This window comes from Terrapene carolina, unplaced genomic scaffold (genome assembly GCF_002925995.2).
Source record: "Terrapene carolina triunguis isolate 2854851 unplaced genomic scaffold, T_m_triunguis-2.0 Scaffold35098, whole genome shotgun sequence".
NCBI classification, from domain to species: Eukaryota; Metazoa; Chordata; order Testudines; family Emydidae; genus Terrapene; species Terrapene triunguis.
Window position 1 is genome coordinate 14,402,771 of NW_020699449.1, and position 19,685 is coordinate 14,422,455.

Here is a 19,685-nt window from a genome sequence, read left to right on the forward strand (position 1 = left end):
AACCTCTACTAAAAAAGGACAAAATTAGTTTTCCCACCCGCCCCTAGAGATCTAGCTACAATATAAGACTTCTTCCCAACCTGTAAGAAACACAAATAAATGGGACAAGGAAGAAAGATCAAACTGATGAGAGAAGTGGGAAAAAAATTCCCCTTTTAACAATCAACAAAACAGCGGGGGGGGAAAAAAAGTGAAAAAGTCACCCAGAATATATGACCATGTAAGCATGGGCACTCTTGCAGAAAACCTAGTCTGCAACCCAAAGCCATGGGAAATTTAAATTAGTTAGAGCTAAGGTCCACAATAGGCAGGGAAATCTGTACAGATAAAAGGGACTGCTAAGGTTGCAGGTAGACTTAGACTAGATCTTTTGAGATTTCTAAAGGAACTTTATTAGTTTTATTAATTTTTTTAAAATAATCAAGAGATTCAAGTGTATCCTCATTACACCGTAAAGAAGATTAACTTTTTTCTTTTAATCAAAATATCCATATGCATGTGCTGTATCTAGTAAGGGGTAGGTGGATTCCCACTGCTTATTACAGCTCCGGGGTGAATGCTGTTATAATAATTCATGCACAAAAAACTCCCACTCCATTTAAGTAATGTTAAGTTCTGACAAACAAAGGCAAGAAAAAAAATCACATTAAAGATAAAGCATCAGTTTTAAAACTTTTCTAAGAAAAGAAGTGCACATTATAAAGTTATACACAGATTCAATACTATTGCAATATGTAGAAAAAAAATCAGAAGTTAATGACAGCACCCTTAATTTTAAATTTAGTTGATGTGATATAATGTTACATGTAACTTTATTAATTTCCTCTTATTTGTGAGCATATAATTATAAATACACACACTGTATAATATTAATTATAACAGATCCCTTCAAAAATTGAAAAATAAAATTAAGTATAAAATGAGCCTTTTAGAGACCACCATATCAGCACATGCATTGGAACTTTTAGAAAAGAAGATTATTTACTTTCATGGTCTTCTGTCTGCATTTAAAATACGTATAGTAAACCTCCATACACAAATAGTTACACAGTGCCAGATCCCGCAAGCTGCTCCATATAGCAAGATATCTCCATCCACACGGAGTTCAGTGCAAGACCTGGGCCTCAGGCGCCAATCCTGCAAGGCACTAATTCCTCCTCAGAGACATCCTATAGGCCATGAGAGTTTAATCTAAGTTGAGGTTGCTCAGCACCTCTCAAACTGTGCTCCAAGCAAGCAGAATCGGACACTGAGCCCCTATTCAAACAGAAATCTGCCAGCCAATTTTTATTTTACTGAAATATCGAAAGTGACCGTAGGGTTTTATAACATGTCAAATTTCATTTTAAATTGAAATGTAAATTATTTTGTGTATCAAAAAATACCATGTTTTTTTGTTGTTTGCTACATTTAAATCTTAATTGGTCCAATATATTTCTGGACGTCTACAAAATGTTCTTGGGCTAAGATTCACCTCTCTTTTTTCAGCCCAGAATAAACCTTAAATGAGAATTATAAACCCATAAAAGGAGGGGGGTGAGTGGGAATTAACTGAAGCAGCACTAGCCACAGTTGTTGAACTGTAATGCCCAACAGTTTTTCAAAGGTTAAAGCTTAATATGAAATGTCGCAAGTAAACAAAGATACAGTATATTGTGGGCAAACCTTTGTGAACAGCAAATGTATTTTAAACAAAAACTCCTTTTCACTGCCAAAAAAACCTTTTTCTGGGTTATTCTGGTGTCATAAATTGATATAAATTTGTACATTGTCCCATAGTGGGGGGGTTCTTAATGTAAATATGAAAACCTACAGATATAACTCTAATTGAATCTAATTTCATTGAAGAGAAAATATATTTTCTTTCATTGCTGAGCTAAGCATCTGTAAAAATTCCTTTCAGAACTAGAAAAAAAAATGCATTTTGAGGACAGGAAGAAATGGTCATTCAGATTTTTCCTGCAGCATCAAAAGAACAAAAGATTTCTCATGTACTAAAACAAATTAAAAAACAAAATCCAGAAACAAAATAAGGGATTGTTATAAAAATATCAAAGATCTAGTATAAAAAGATGATACTCCATTTTGCAAAGACCAAGTATGTAAAACTGGTTATCAAAGAAAATGTTAAAGTAAAGAGGCAGAAGGAAGTTTTTTCCCAAAAATATTCAAAAGATTTTCCTGCTTTTGCTTAAATACATTCATAAGTAGTAAAATGGGCTATTAGTGCAGGCAGGATTGTTATAATCGTAGTCTACGTTTCAAAACAATTTTGCAGATTCAATACAGAGCACTAGAATTTTAACAAAATTCAACTGTCAGGAAGAATCTGTGTAAAGCACTGATGGTCAAAGAAGGGCTTTTCCTTTTTGGATCCTGACTAGTACCAAAACACTTAGATTGCAGTATTTGAGGTTGCTATATCTATCCATTTTGACTCCAATATCTGCATAAGCAGTAGTTGTTATGATTACTGCTTCTAAGCAAAGATTCACTCCAAGGCCAAATGTTACGACCCAACATTAATAGGGCAAGAAGTAAAGTCTTTGCAGATTTGATACTTTGTTTTAAAAGCATACATTTTCATGACTATTTCATTGTAGGCTGAATGGGAAATGTAAGTAATGTAAAGGGAAGCTTAACAAGGAAAGTTTGCAGTTAGCAAGACTTGTAAACCCAGCAAAAGACAGACAGACAGACAGTCACACTAAGGTGTTAGTTAAAGATGAGCAAACTGCTTTGGAAAAAGCAGCTTCTATTTTACAGGATGATGACCAGTGTTTCTTCTCTCATTAATCCCGCTGTTTTTAACCAATACAATTTCAACAAACAGAAAAAGCATCTTCAATAGACAAAGCATAAATTGTTTTGAAATGCAACACAGTGATGATAACCAAACTAAAGGGCCTGAAAAGGCTTCTTCTCAGTACTGACAAAGTAAGGGTAAGCCAATTCCTAAACTGGAGTGTAAATAATCTGCCCACATGTCAGTCAGCCATTAGTTTGTTCCACTACGCAACACCACCATAAAGAGTATTTTAAAAATCAATTTGTTGGGCAGGTAGGAGAAGAAGCAGGAAGTACTCTGTATTATAAATTGTAGAGTCTGAAGATCATTTGATAAATAGCTTTTAAAATATTTTCTAATGACCAGCAAGTTTTGGCTCAATTCTGTACAATCTGCTCTGAGTCTTCAGTTCTTCATTTGTCTGAATTTGCCATCAAAGCCAAAGCTATAAGAAGCAAAGCATTCATGCAATCACTGAGTGAAATGTTTAAATAAAAGAGTAGAGCATAATCCTGGGTGCACACACTTTTTGGTTGAGGTATTGATCATTGTTGGAAGAAAATAGATACTATAGGTGAATAAAAAGTTAAATCGGAAATCTAATCTGGAGTGCAGCTGCTGGAAGACAAGCTATCATGTGCTGGGATCCCAAACAGTATCTGCTATGTGCGGAGAACACGTAAATTAGTTAAAATATCTCATGTTGTGTCAACATCCCAAAATGTTATTACAACGCCAGCCAAAGCTGCTAAGAAGGTTCCAGAGTTTCTAATGAGGTTTTCAGTCTGCTGAGCAGTGACCATAAAGGGCATTTGAATTTAACGCTGTTTACCAGAACAAGCGATATCCAGTATTTGTTACTTTTAATAGCAATTTCTAGTTGCCAGAAGTGATACCTCAAACACTCTTTCAAAAAGCTGACCTATTGTGCTAGTTAAAAACACAAGTAGCCTTTCCAGTGGCCCAGTGGAGAATAACATGTGTTGCTTCCTGGGATTTTTGGGTTCAATAAGCGCCTTCGGAATTGCACTCTACAAACGGGTAATAGCAGAAAACGTTGTCTAAATAACACACTTTGTCACCGATGGGGCAGGGGGGATAGAAGATAAATCATTTTTTGCACCCCTTAGGGCGATCCTCAATGCTGCAACTTTGAAAACTGTCTCTCCAAATGTAGAAAAAGTGCAGAGATTAAGACTACTGCTAAATACAGGAGAGGAAATATGTTAAAAGATGGCCCTTAATGAGGGAATGGATGAAATCTTGGCAGCTACAGGAGATTAGCCCTCTCATCATACAAACCCTGATTGCGGTAGAGAAGAGGAGGTGAAAGCCTATCTTTCAAAGGTCTGGGATACATCTGCCTCAAAAATTAATTTTATATATTTACAAAATAAAAATCTGCTATTGTTGTCTCTATCTTTGTCTCATGCACAAAGCATTTACATGTCCTGGAAATACACAGTAAAGGTCCAACTCTAGAAGATAATCCCTGCTTAAAATGCCAAATGAAAAAAAAAAATCATTCCCTTTCGTTGTGCAAAACGGCAAAAGCAGTGGAATGTACCTTCAAAAATATCACACATGGAAGGCTAAAAAAAGAGCCAATGTACATAGGGAACACATATAGGGAGCAAGAGATATGGTCACTGTTGGTCACTCTCCCTTTGGAGCTAACTTGCTTCATGAAATTTTGACAGCCTTGATCAATTTCAAGCCATATGCAACCTCGTAATATAAAACTGAGATCAGGGTGAGACCCATCAGAATCACTGGAGAAACAATAGCTATTTGCAGAGTTCCAGAGACACCTCAGCAGGAAAGAAGAAAGCCAGCACCTACCCTCGTCTCCTCAAATAAAAAAGCTTAGCCAGATATTGCTGCATAGCTATAATTAAAAATTGCACTCACCAGGATCATGGTGTCATAACAAGCTTTGGTAAAAAAAAAAAATACTGGTGGGAAATTGAAATAAAACCAAAATGTAAAGGGTACCATGAATCCTTAGGGAGGCTGAAGGAAGGGTAAAAATACAAGGGCTTTCATATATGTACCTAAGAGCCATGATGCACAGATTAGGAATTTGAACAGCATGATTTAAAATTTTCAGAATTTTAATTCAAAATAGAAATAGCAGAAGCAGTTTGATTTACGCAGCAGGCACCAAAACACTTCTTGAAAGGAACACATCTTTCTGTCTCAATGGAAAGTGCAGGTCACTGTATGCTTTCCCATCTCTTCTAAGTACCACCATAATAGACACAGAATAGAGACAGGAAGTTTATGTTTGGAAGGGATTCTGTGTGCGCGCTGGGGGAACCAAGGAAGGATGTTCTTTGTTTTTATAATTTAAAAATAATGTGGTTCTTAGCTTTAACTACGGTGGCAAATAAGATGTAGAAAACTTAACACAATTAGGAGGGGTGCTTCATTCCTTTCCCTGGAGTAGTAATTTTTTATTCTAGTGGAACCTCAGTATCTTTATCTCCATGTCTCAAGCACAAAGACAGGCCCACCAAATGATTGACACAACAGGCCACTCCAATAGCCACAATATTGTGCATGTTTCATTCCCTTTTTAGTGTGAATCAAACTGGGCACTGCATATACCAACAGACTGTCACAGGAGGTCTCTCAAATTTATACAGCCATAAGTAACTTTGGCAAAAAATAAAGGTTTCACCAGTCATCAAATGTTATCTGTTAGTCTATAAGGTGCCACAGGACTCTTTGTTGCTTTTTACAGATCCAGACTAACATGGCTACCCCTCTGATACCAGTCATTAAATGTTATATCCCCCCTACACTCATGTTAAAAGCCTTAAAAAGTAATAATTTACATAGCAGGTATTCACAGTAAATCAACAGAAGTGACGTTTAATCCTGTGCCCCAAACATTCTGAGAGTATAACTAAAAATATTTCTCAAAATAATTCCTACCTGAATTAGAGGAAATAAGTCTCTGAAAGAATAATTTGCTAATACAATTACAATAAAAACAATTTAACACCTTGTTTTTCCTTTTCTTCTTTTGATTTGACATGACTGTGTTCAAGTTTCAGCAAATCACTGTACTTGGAGTCCACAGCACCTGAGAGATGATGCTGTGACGCTCAATAAATAAATTATGGATATATTAGATATTGAAGATTTGCAGGTTTTGTGCCTTAAAATTGATATGTTACAGTTATCCATTAATCCACTCTGTTTGAATGTATTAAGAAATATTTAAATACTCTTTTGGTTTTTACTTTTATACCAGCAAAAGACAAAACTAATTTTCAGCCCTGTGTCGTTTTTACCTTCGACATCACTGTATTTGTTTTAGAAACAAAACACCAGATGGAGCCAACTTTTCTGCATTGTGTATGCTTGAATAAAGGTTGTTTGAATTTCAGTCAAAATACAGACATATACTGATTTAACCTACACCTCTTCCAAGAAGCATGCTACACTTTACCTCTCAGTCTTTTGTGTTCAGGCTGGGGGTATAGGCTCAGAGCACACAGTTCCTTTCTGGCTCTCACATACATTAGACTACTCTCAAACATGTCATCATTAGCTTGCACCTTTTAAACAGAAAAAACGGTGTAAGTCTTGAGATGTTTTGCAAAGTAAATACATGTGAAAGGAGGAAATAATGCCTGAACAAAAACAAATTAAGTTCAATGCACATATTTGAAAGAAGGCTACAACACGGTACCAGACTCCACAGTGTAACTGATCACTGTTCTGTAAATCATAAAGCATGAGATCACCCTTGACAATACCATTACTGATGCTAGTCAAAAACATGGGAAGGGTTTCTGAAGGGCTTCACTGCAAATGAAGCAAAACTACCTCTGGATATTAGCCACAAGTTAATTTTTCTAAACGCTACTCTTTGAGTTTAGGCAGCTGCACAACAAAATTATGGTAGTGCAATAAGAGAACAAAGATTTGAATTTTCACATTGGTATCACATCTAGTAAAATCACTATTTTGATAAATTGATTACAAAATATCTCCAAAAAATGCATAATGTACTTTTTTCATGTAATATAAAAAGCTTACGTATTCTTTACACATTTTTCTATATTCTGCTGTGGGATAATTTTTAGAACCACCATGGGCAATTCCTATAGGTAAGCCTACAAAGGATGTGTAGAGTCAAAAAATAAATTGATCACCTTGCCTGTCCAATATGGTTATTCACTGAACAATATAAAATGACCAAACAAAAGTGACATGTACACAAGTTACCACTAGCAAAGTATCATTTTGCTATGCACAAACTGTATTACCGAATGTCCTGGTACATTTGCTGCCTGAAAGCCACAAAGCATTCTGTTAAAGAAATATATATACTTTATACTGCCATGACACAGTTGTGGTTTTGAAGAAAGGAAAGAAAATGTGAAAATATAAAAAGAAAACAATCAAATAAAAAGTATTAAAACCCAATTTTACAACATATCTATTATACTTTTAAATTATTTTTAAAACAGATGTATAGGGAGAAAACATATTTGATAACAGAACGTGACAACCTGGAAATGTGATGTGGCAACTTGTGTTCTGTACTACTATACTTGCCATTGATTTGAGAACAATGCGCACAGCAATTTTTTTGTGAAATTTCTAGACAATGGGCAGCCGCACAATGGTCTCAAAGCAACACATTGTGGTGTGTGTTATAATCTATTTAGCAAGTAACTACAGAAAAGCAAACCAGAGAAAACACATTCTGTAGGCGGGAATGTTACAGAATAGAGGCAAAGAACAGACAATTTAAAGAAGGGAAAGAAGACATATTTCTGGCTTCCTCCCTTATTACAAATAAGTGGGCAATAGTGCTAACCATTTGAACAATAATTCTGAAGCAATCTCCTGCTTGCTGATATTAGTCCACATATTAGCAACTAAGAATGTCTCCCTCAACACCCATAACTACATAGTGTGTCATTTGTGGGAACCAAAAGAAAACTAAAGCAATATTGGGCTGAGAAAGTGCTATCCATATATTTGAGAGTCAAAGCTGAGTGAAGGCCCTAACTGCTACAGGTGACCTGACAAGCCTTACTGTACTGAATCAATATCTGACAGCAACGCTCCCTCTCAAGTGACTGACAGGGGACACTGTTTCTGGAAATTATCTCAGTGCAGCGAGAGACTAGCATGCACAGGGAAAGGGAAGATGACAGTCAAGTAGATTTTTCAGTCATTGGTTCCAGAATACATATTATCCTAGCAATAAAATAATCATCACAACGTGCGGCCAATGTGATAACTTCACCATGGAAAGGACTTGCTAAGAACAGGTCTCTACAATCAATTCTTTGAATTACCTCATCTTCACTGACTTTCCTCTACAGTAACTTGGAAACATATTTTAAAATATACCAAAAAGCTAGATATCAATAATCCTGCTGTTTAGGAATGACTGTGGACTATTTCATGCAGGATTTGTATATTGTTGATAGTAACTTTTAGAAAACAGCAAAGTCTCAGTATAATTGAATTATTTACACTGACTACAGGGATTATACCATTCTCCTACTGTATTTTTCAGTAGTCTTAGTTTTGTGATTTCTCCCTCCAATTTTGCTTATTCTCAAATTTCTCTTGACATTGCTATATTTTCACTACCTACTTATTTGCCTTGATCACAATAATTAACTGGTATATATCTTTCTTATTTCTAGTCTTGCTTCCCAAATATTGGTTTTATCTCCCCCCCCCCCCCCCCCGTTTATTTCTCAGTAATAGTTTTATTTAACTAATTCAAGTCCTTCTGAATTCCCTCCTCTCTCTTTGTCAGTTCTTTGGAGTAGAGAGACTGTCATTTGCTTCTCTGCAAAGCACTATGCACATGTCTGGCACTACTCAAATAATACACAACAGTATTAACGATTATCTGCTACATCATATTTTATGTCTGCCATCCCACTTTACAATTTCCTCCTTTTGGTTTTTGCCACCTTGCACTGCAGCTACTTCTTTCCCTTTATTTTTCCTTTATAATATTGACATCAATATCATGGTAACCAGATCTTTCCATCAGCTCCTTTACTCTATTCAGTGTTATCTACACAAAAGTACTGACCTTCACTGACAGCAGTTCCACAGCCTTCAATGTTCAAAATGATATTTTCATCTCTGACATCTGTATCACATCCCAATAGCATCCAGCTCTCCACATTATCACTTTCAGAGATCGTGCTCTCCTCTTCTTCCTCATCATTTGAGCTATCCTCTATTACCAGAATCTCTTGGATCATGCGTACTCTACCAGCAGAAGTTGGTTTAGACTTCTCACTAGCCCTTTTCTCTTTACTTGACTTTTTTGCATCAGAATCCAAGGTAGTGGGTGCAGAAGCTCTAGCAGGGTTCCGTGTGGAGCATCCTGGTTGACTACATTGTTTAGCTGGTGTTAGGGATGTTGCTGTCTTCTTCACTTTGCTTTTGTAAACACTGTCTTCATCAGGTGTGTCAGACAAGATGATGACCTCAGGGCCATCTGAAATCTGAATAGCATCATTGTCCGAAAATATAAGGTTCTTGCCCTGGTCCAATTTATTGATCAAAACTGAACTCTGAACTTGCTTCTCTACAGAGTCCACTATCTCCTCATTCTCTTCCTGCCCATTGACTTTTCCAAGACTCTGTGCATAATGGACCTGGCTGTAGAGATGAAATTCTACCTCACTGTCAACACTTAGTTCGCTGGATGACTCCTCACGATAAAGGTCATCATCATATGTTTCTATGTCTCCATGCCCCCCGAACATTCTGGAAAGAAAGTAGACCCGTATCTAGGAAAAATAAAACACCATATCAGTAATGCCAAGTAAATAGGTCCAGAAACTCCATGAAAATGTAATACTTTTTCCATCTATAATAGCAGAAGCCTTTTAAATACTTAAAACATCATTCATACCACTCTTTAATGCAAACAATAGTTAACTACATAATATCCTCAGAAAATTAGTAGGTGTTTCCGTGGACAATCACAGAGCTATGAACACAGAAAATGACATCACACCAAGCAGATTTATGATACTGGAAATATTAATTATACCATTCACAATAGCAAATGCTATAGTTAAGGTTACACTTTGAATTTCATTTTAACCTCAGCTGTTTTGACTCAGTCATGACAATTGCATTTAACATTATCCTAGTCCCCAGTAACCCTCCTACATGGTAGACACAAAACCAGCGCTCAGGACTCAGTTGGAAGCCAAGAGAAGATCCTGCGTTTTAGCTTTAGCGCTTTCAATTACTGTACCAGTATTAATTCTGAGTACTTCACAGTCTTTATTACTGAGCAATGCCTCATATTTGCACGTCAAGAGGCAGGCAGGAACCATTCACCCATTTTACAAAAGAGATACTAAGACCACTTACGACAGAGCTGGGAATAGAACCTAAGTCTCATATCTCTTCCACTCAGGAACACTGCATTTTAGAATAAATGTGCCAAACTTGTAACCACTACTCACTCCCACCCAGAGCCAGGAACAGAACCTGAGATTTCAGATTTATAACATTCCTCTGGTGTCTAGCAAACAAGATAAGTTATTTCTGATTCATGCATCATGAACAATAAGAATTCTACAACTGGAACTTAGATTATAGTTCTTCTGATAATGTGAATAGAATCCAGCTCACTCTCCCATAGCTGGCTCTGTAGTGCTAACATTGGTAAAAAGTGTAAAAACATAGTAAAGTAAAATGCCACTCTGGATACACAGAGAGACCAAGTCTACTGAGTAAGAATTTTTAGTGTCATTTTTCAATGCAGAATTGCCATTCAAATTTCACAGCTTGTCCATTTGTACAAAAACTAATATTTGTTTTGGAAACATAACTTTAAAAATGGTTCACATTATATACAGGAAAATGTATTTTCCTTTCCTCTTTAAAGCCTGATCTTGCATTTCTGGACACAATAAAACTACTCAAGTAAATGGACCTTTCTGAATATGTAAAAAATACAAGACTGGACTCCGAGGGTATGTCTACACAGCAATTAAACACCCTCAGCCAGCCTAGGTCAGCTGACTTGGGCTCACAGGGCTTGGGCTATGAGGCTGTAAAACAGCCATAGAGACATTCAGGTTTGGGATGGAGCCCAGGCTCTAAGACAGGACTCTCCCCCCGTCATGGAGTCCCAGAGCCTGGGCTCCAGTTTGAGTGTGAATGTCTACACTGCAATTACACCTCTACCCCGATATAACGCGACCCGATATAACACGAATACGGATATAACGCGGTAAAGCAGTGCTCCGGGGGGGGCGGGGCTGCGCACTCCGGTGGATCAAAGCAAGTTCAATATAATGCGGTTTCACCTATAACACGGTAAGATTTTTTGGCTCCCGAGGACAGCGTTATATCGAGGTAGAGGTGTATACAGCCTTCGCGAGCCCGAGTCAGCTGACCTGGGCTGGCTGCAGGTGTTTAATCAATGTATAGATATATCCTGAGTTTTCTGGCTGTGGAAGGTGGTGGTTTGGCCATGTTAACGTCCACAAAGGATATATATCAATCCTAAATCAAAAATTCAAATCTGTATTTACTATTGCTATTATGGTAGTACCAAGACACCCAAGTTCAGGGTCCCATTATGCTAGGTACTGTACATACACATAAGAGGAGATTGTCTCTGTCCCAAAGAGCTTTCAGTCTATAACAACATTCTACATGAGGTCAAACTAAAAAGGAAAGCACCCAACGTGACCTTACATACACAAGTTTTTGCAAAAGTAAACATTGTAAACGTAGCTAAAATTGCAAACAAATTGCAGATTTTAAGTGTAGAAAAAAATAATGCTTATGACCACTGAACAAGGGGTTTTGCACCCTCTCTAATTTAAATCTGCATTTGAAATGGTGTACCCACCAACAATTTGAAGAGTCCTATAATTCAGCCTCATCCCAAAATTGCTGAGCTCACAGCAAAGATTAACGTGATCTTCTAATGGGAAAATCCAAGGACAGAGACAAGGACAGCATAGGAATCCTACTGTTTCACAGCCCTGGGCTTATCACTAGGGCTGGGCAGGAAATATCATTCCCATACCGTTAGAATTTTTGAAAACTCAAAAAACATTCCTGTTCTGAATAGAGACAAAAGTCAAAATCTCAAAATATTTCACAAAGTGAAAAACTTAATGGTTCCGGTGAAGCAAAACATTTTGTTTTGATAATTTCAAAACATTTTGGTTTGGTTTTGACCTTTTTAAAAACTTTTTTTAAAATAATACATTAAGTTAAATTTCAAAATGACAAGTCATTTTGAACCAAAAAAACCTGAAAAACAAGACGGGACATTTTGACAAATTAAAAAAAAAAATTAACTTTTTTTTGGGGGGGGGGGGTTAGAAAGTTTGTCAAAACCTGCCCTTTCCAATGAAATTTCAGTTTTAAGAAAAAATTCAGTTCCATCAAAAAATTTCTGACCATTTCTTAACACAGCTAATTGAGCTACTTTCTGGCCTGGTACTGGAGTCTCCAATATTTATACATTTGGGAGACTTTAATACCCAGACAGATGACGCTTCTATCTAGCATGAAACCTCTTCTCCACCATGACAACTACAACATTCTGTCTAGGATCCCCCTGAATCGGTGGGTCCACTAGAGGAGACTCATCAGCCCATTGAGTTTCCAGAAGGAACACCATGACAGGGAGCCCTATTTAGCTACAGGACCAGTGCAATGATAGTCTGGCAAGGCCCTACAGTCATCCGTTGACCACTACTCTTGGTGCACTGGCCATTAGACACACCTTCCTCCCATTGTCTTGGTTCACTGATGACCTATGCTAGATAAAGCACGAGAGAATGAGATTAGAACATAGTGACACAAAATGTATCCAAATGGGATTAGGACCAAACAAATTTATGCAATTCTATGCTTCAACTGAGAGAAATGTTAAAAAAAACTTCTGCCATAGCATCTGTAAAATCTTGACTAGCTGAACTGTAATAGCTAAAGTACAAACACTGATTTCAGACAATCTCTGACCCAACTAGCATTTACCTTGAAGAGCCCTTATATTACTTTCGGAGGCACAGGGGTTGGCAGTGAATCACTCAAACTCAATATAAGCTCTCCAGGTCCAGACAGAATCAGAGCAGAGGATGAGGGACATACCACCTTCCTGGACAGAGTTTTTGCCCAATCAGGCAACCTTATGCCATCTTAGACTAATAATCTGTGATTTTTGAAAGCAAGTATAGAATACTTCCTTCAACAAGGTGAGCCCACCATCACAGTTAAAAAGCAATAGTTTGGCTGGTGTTCAAGAAGCCATCACTCAACTCAAATAATCTTGCCTATTATTGTTGTGTCTTTAACCCTCACATTCTAGACAAAGTTATTAAGAAGTTGGTTAAGTGAGCCATGACCAAAAACATAAGCATCCAATAAAAAGCAACAGAGGGTCCTGTGGCACCTTTAAGACTAACAGAAGTACTTGGATGAAAAGTGGCCAGTCAATCTCTAGCCAAGGAAAACTGAAATTCTATTGGTAGGAAAAGAGAAAGCCCTTGACAGAAATTGACAGAGCTTTCCCTTCATCCTGTTAGTCTTAAAGGTGCCACAGGACCCTCTGTTGCTTTTTACAGATTCAGACTAACACGGCTACCCCTCTGATACATAAGCATCCAATGTTAGATCTATTAGCACTCTTTGACACTTGATCATGAGGTGCTGCTAATTCATCTAGACAACATTAGTGCAATTTGGCCCATCCCCATTAACGTCTATTCATTCTCTCCTGTCAGATAGACTCCAGAGGATCAGGATGGATAACTAACTGCTCCTCCTCCTCCCCGAGGCTCTTGAACTGGGGAGTCTTACAGAGATCAATCGTGTCTCCTCTCTTCTTCAGCATATATGTCAGATCACTGGGGAGATGAGATACTACAGGCTTTATCACCAATAAACTGGATGGCATCCTGCTCTCCATCTCATTCTCACCAAACGTGGGCAATAACTTTACTCATACTTTCTAGTGCTGGAGTGAGAAAAAAATACTTGGATGAAAAGTGGCCGGTCAATCTCTAGCCAAGGAAAACTGAAATTCTATTGGTAGGAAAAGAGAAAGCCCTTGACAGAAATTGACAGAACTTTCCCTTCATCCTCTGTTGAGGACATCTGCACTCAGACTGTGATGGGGAAGTCCTGGAATCTTACTGAACTCCTATTGACATTCAAATAGCCAGAAATGCTTTTTTCGATCTTCAGCTAAAGAGGATATTTCCTTTCAGATGTGGGCCTACCCAAAGAGACTTATGCTTGTCACCTTTACGCTGGACTACCACAAAGCACTCCCTTGAGTTTGAGTGTGAAAGCCAAGCAGAAGCTTCAGCTGGTCCACCATTTTCCTAGGTAATACAGACCAATAAGAGCACATCACAGTGGTGATTCACACTCCACATTGCCTCAAGATCCATGTCAAGGTCCTGGTGCTAATATACAAAAGGTGCAGGGATTTGGCCAAATGTGGTAGCTAACTGAGCCACGGGCACAACTTTTGGTGCAAGGCTTCCCTCAATATGTCCTAGAGTTCAGACCAGAAGGTACCATTAGATCATCTAGCCCGATCTATCACGGGCTACTGAGTTTCACGCAAATATCCCTATGTTGAGCCCAATGACGTCAGTTAAATTAAGGCATTTTAGTCCTCAGGAGACTAAACTGCTTTGTGCCATAGGCAAAGAACAATAATGGTTGCAAAATGGCTGGCAGTGTCTCTTGGACACTAAATGAGAACAACCCATTCTCATTTAGTGTCCAAGAGACAAACAACAAACATAGCCAAGTTTAAAAAAAAAAGTCACACTTGTCTGAAATTTTTTAAACCACTGTTGTTACAAGCAACGCCCTAGAATTCTAAAAGAAAGAGATTAGAGAAAAAACCATTGTATTTTGTTCAACTTATTTACATTGTGCGGTTTTCTGTATAGCCATTTAACAAATAAGTTTCTTAAGAGAGATTTTTTTTTTAAATAGCATCACGTGATTGAAAAATGACAAACATTGTAGGGGATGAGGGGGAGGGCGGAAAAGAGCAAGGTGTAGTTACTGACTAGAAGGCAGAGTTACAGGATGGAGAAAGTATCAGAGGGGTAGCCGTGTTAGTCTGGATCTGCAAAAAGATCCTATGGCACCTTATAGACTAACAGACGTATTGGAGCATAAGCTTTCGAAAGCTTACGCTCCAATACGTCTGTTAGTCTATAAGGTGCCACAGGACTCTGTTGCTCTTTACAGGATGGAGAAAGAATATCCAACAGTCGTACCAAATAAAGCTCTGGAATAATGGCTAGTAAAACACATTCTCTTGCAGGAAGCTCCTTCATTGACCACAGTTGAGAAGGTACTGTCTGGAACATTCAGAAAGCAGCATTTATGCATGCTAGAGGGTGTTGTGCACAACAGCCAACTGGGTGGTCTGGCATCCAATGCTATCCCTTGCCACCACCACCACCCTGCATTGGGAAGAATAGTACCCCTTATATTAAATATTCTTCATGGACTTGCTCGAACCAACTTCACATACCCTGTGTCTCTATTACATCCTCCACTCTCCCCACAATTCCTCTGCTAATCTAGTACTGTCCTCCTGCTAGTCCCAACATATAGTACACAGATGGTACAATGGCCTTTTCCTCTACTTCTCTTGCCATCTGGAAGACAACTCCTGCTTAAATAACTCTCCATCTTATTGCAAATGTAAATTGAAAACTTCTTTTTTAACACTCTATGCCCTTGTAGCTGCAAAGACAGCCTTTCAAATGTGGACCTCTGGCGTGTTTTTTCCCTGAGTCTGTAGTCACCTCCAGTGCACCTGCTACAGCTCAAATCTTCACAAAGCAGCAGCCAACAGAATTGACAAATCTAGTCAGTTTCTCTGATGCTACTTAATACCAGATGGATGGCAATAAAACTGAAGAGCAAAATTGACATGATACTTACACCTGCTGGTTGCTGCTAAGAATATTAGCATTAAAGGCATTTGAGCTAATCCAGGATGGGAAAGAGGCTACAGAAAAAACAGAGAATGAGAAGGGATAAGGCCCCAGCAGAAGCCAGGATACTGAGGAAGGAAAGAGCAGCAGATCTTTACTGCGGTCAGAAGGCCCTGCGATGGCAGGGGTCTCTGGTAAATATTTCAGGCTCTACCTATACATCTTCATTTTTCTCTTCCTGTACTTTTAGGTAATCTCTGTAGTGGTGTTACTTCACTCTAAACTGTTTTAGGACAAAGGCTGTATTAAAGAAGTTGTACAAAATAAAGATGTGTTGTATTGTTTAATGGAGTATGTACAAGAGAAAGGAGAATAGCTAGTCTTTTCCCCAAGTATGAAAAACAAAACAAAACAAAGCAGCAAATGAAGATATTCTGTTCTAGAAAAATCAATGGTCTCAGAGAACGGCCAAAACCTATTCAATCCCCACCAGCTTGTTCAGATTTAAATCATTTGAGATTTGGATAATACCTGTAACACTTAGAGTCCAGACTAGAAAAATCTCTATTCCATTTTATCCATATTTAATTAAATAGGCTAAAGCACTACACAGTTCATGTATCATGAATAATACCACTATGACAACTGAAGATGTGCAATGCATAATGTCTTTTTACCTTACTGAACTGGTGTTTTTAATTATTCTAACAGAACTTCAGATAGATGGCTGTAAATTTAAATTAATCTTTAAACAAATCTATTTAAATTGAAACACGTTTTATTTAAATTGAAATCATTTTAATCCATCCTGCACCAGAGCTGACATAGGATGTATCTAAGTGTCTCTTATCCCAGTTTCAAGTAGCATAGAAGTAGATGGAGGGCACCATGAGGTTGACACTAATGGATAAAGTAGCCCTGCCATTTATGATTACTTCACAGGCAAAGGGAGGATAGCTTGCATTGCTAAACAGCAGTCTATCCAAACAAATAAGAAGCAACAGGAGAGACTAAGTGCTCTTTCTTGAAATGTTAGTTTTCTAGCATGTTTGTAGTTTGTTCAAATGGAGAGAAATAGTTTTCAAGTAGAGTGAAAACTGCTTTAAACAAGAAAAAATTGAATCTGAGTTAAAAATGGTGTCTTAAACAGAATCATCAGACACAAAGGTGAGCACAATATGTTGGGAAAGAGTCAAAATGGCGTTTGTAAAGGGAACTTATGCCTCACCAATCTATTAGAATTCTTTGAGGAGGTCAACAATCATGTGGACGAGGGTGATCCAGTGGATAGAGTGTATTTGGACTTGCAGAATGCATTTGACAAGGTCTCACACCAAAGGCTTTTAAGCAAAGTCATGGGATAAGAGGGAAGGTCCTCTCATGGATCAGTAACTGGTTAAAAGATAAGAAATAAATGATAAGAATAAATGGTCAGTTTTCACAATGGAAAGAAGTAAATAGCATGGTCCTCCAAGGATCTGTACTGAGACCTGTGCTGTTCAACATATTCATAAATGATCTGAAAAAGAGGGCAAAAAGGTGGCAAAGTTTGCAGATGATACAATATTACTCAAGATAGTTAAGACCAAAGCAGACTGTGAAGAGTTACAAAGGAATCTCAAAACTGGGTGATGGGGTAACAAAACGGCAGATGAAACGCAGGATTGGTAAATAGAAACTAATGCACACTGGAAAACATAATCACAATTATACATACAGAATGATGGTTTCTAAATAAACTGTTAGCAGTCAAGAAAGAGATCTTGGCGTCCTTGTGGCTAGTTCTCTGAAAATATCCACTCAATGGGCAGAGGTAGTCAAAAAAGTTAAGTGTTAGAAACCATTTAAAAAGGGATAGATAATAAGACAGAAAATATCATAATGCCACCATATAAATCAATGGTACACCCACACCTTGAATAATGCATGTGGTTCTTAGAAATGGAAAAAGTACAGAGAAGGGCAACAAAAATGATTAGGGGGATGGAACACCTTCCATATGAGGAGAGACCAAAAAGACTGGGACTGTTCAGCTTGGAAAACAGACAACTAAGGGGGGATATGATAGAGGTCTATAAAATCATGAATGGTGTGGAGAAAGAGAATATGGAAGTGTTATTCTTCACATAACAAAAGAACCAGGGGTCACCCAATGAAATTAATAGGTAGCAGGTTTAAAACAAACAAAAGGAAGTATTTCCTTCATACAACGCACAATCAACCTGTGAAACTCATTGCCAGGGTATGTTGTGAGGATCAAAAATATAACTGGGTTCAAAAAAGAATTAGATAAGTTCATGGAGGATAGATCCATCAATGGCTATTACCCAAGATGGTTAGGGATACACCCTCATCCTCCAGGTAACCCTAAACCTCCAATTTTCAAAAGCTGGGACTGGACAACGGGATAGAGTTGCACTGTTCTGTTCGTTCCCTCTGAAGCATCTCACATTGGCCATTCTCAGAAGGCAGGATTCTGGGCCACATGGACCACTGGTCTGACCCAGTATGGGCATTCTTGTTCTTATAAAAGTATTAAAAACTTCAGGGATTCTTTACAATGATCTCTTCGGGATGTTATCTAAACACTTTTTCCCACCATGATCACAGAATGGGTGCAATTCCATTTAAATCAGCTGAGTTGTCTCTTTACATCAAGGATGAATTTTACCTGAAGACCTGAGCACAGCTCTCTGCCAACAGTCCAGATGATGAACTTATAAATAACCAAACATTATTCCAGTGTAGAAGATCATAAAGATGGAGGTTTTTAGGACAGCAAATGGGGAAGGAGAGGAAAGGTGCTAACCCAACTGTCTATGCTGAATATATGCGGTACCCATTTACAGAACACACAAATGTAATTTTATTGAAATTATATTAATCTCTTCTCCCCCTCCAAGTGCCTCCTTCTGACCTTTCCCATAAAATACAAAGTTCTAAGGATGAAACTGCCAGGGACCCACTACTCACTCTTTTCCTGAACTGTCTAGGGACTTACAGGTTTGGCACTCATATAGCAATTGAAGAACTAGACATTTATACAATAACACGGAAGACAAGCACTTTTTTTTTTTTTTAATACCAAGCAGCTCTAAAATTTAAGGCATTTAGCACTACTAAAAGCTTTTATGGCACAAGAGGGCAGAGCCTGGCCCACCTCAGCTTAAATAAAGACAACAGGTGCCAACATGAGATGTACCATCTTGGTCTAAGTAGACACTACTTGGATCAAGAGGGAGTACTACATGCTGGGACCCCAGTATCAAGGCCAGCTGCAATACGCTGATTTACACTAGTTAGGTGTAAAAGGGTCAACATTTGGGAGCCAGCATCATATGGAAACCATGTCATATGTGGGCGGTTTGGGGCTGCAGAAGGGAGACGAGGAAAGGGGTAGGGGGTGGGGAGGTGACTCTGGGCAGGACATGATGAGGATGGGGTGGGGGGCAGTGATGCAGAGGACATGTAGTGGAAGTGGGGTTTTCCAGGGACTGAAACAGGGTGCATGTGGTGAAGAAGTAGCTCTGGAGAGGAGAGTCTGAGGAAAGGGGCATTTGGACTCTGGGGAACACGAGGTATAAGGGGGTGAAGAGGCTCTGGAGAAAGGGAGCTTTAGGACGACGGAGCTTGGGGGCAGGCAGGAGGCTCTGGGCAAGGACCACAGCATGCTGCGGGAGAGTGGCAAGGGCCTCTGGAAACAGGGGGCATAGAATGCAAAGGTGGGCAGGGGACATGGGGGGAGACACTGGCCGGGCAGCGAGCGCAGGGAACAGGTGGGGGGGGGGAAGCTCTGGGTTGGGGGAAGGAAGAGGGGCTCTGGGCCAGGGAGCCTCTGAGCTAGGCAGGCGGCAGAGGTGGCTCTGGAAAAGTAGGAGGTATGGCAGAGAAGGGGCTGGGGGCATTCAGGGGATGGGGGCTCTGGCGGGGTACCC

The 19,685-nt window shown here is 38.7% G+C and overlaps 1 pseudogene; it reads right to left on the reverse strand.

Annotated features, from left to right (window-relative positions):
- Window positions 1-8,841: 8,841 nt before the first annotated feature.
- The window catches only part of LOC115271533, an 11,362-nt pseudogene continuing 518 nt past the window's right edge, over window positions 8,842-19,685 (reverse strand).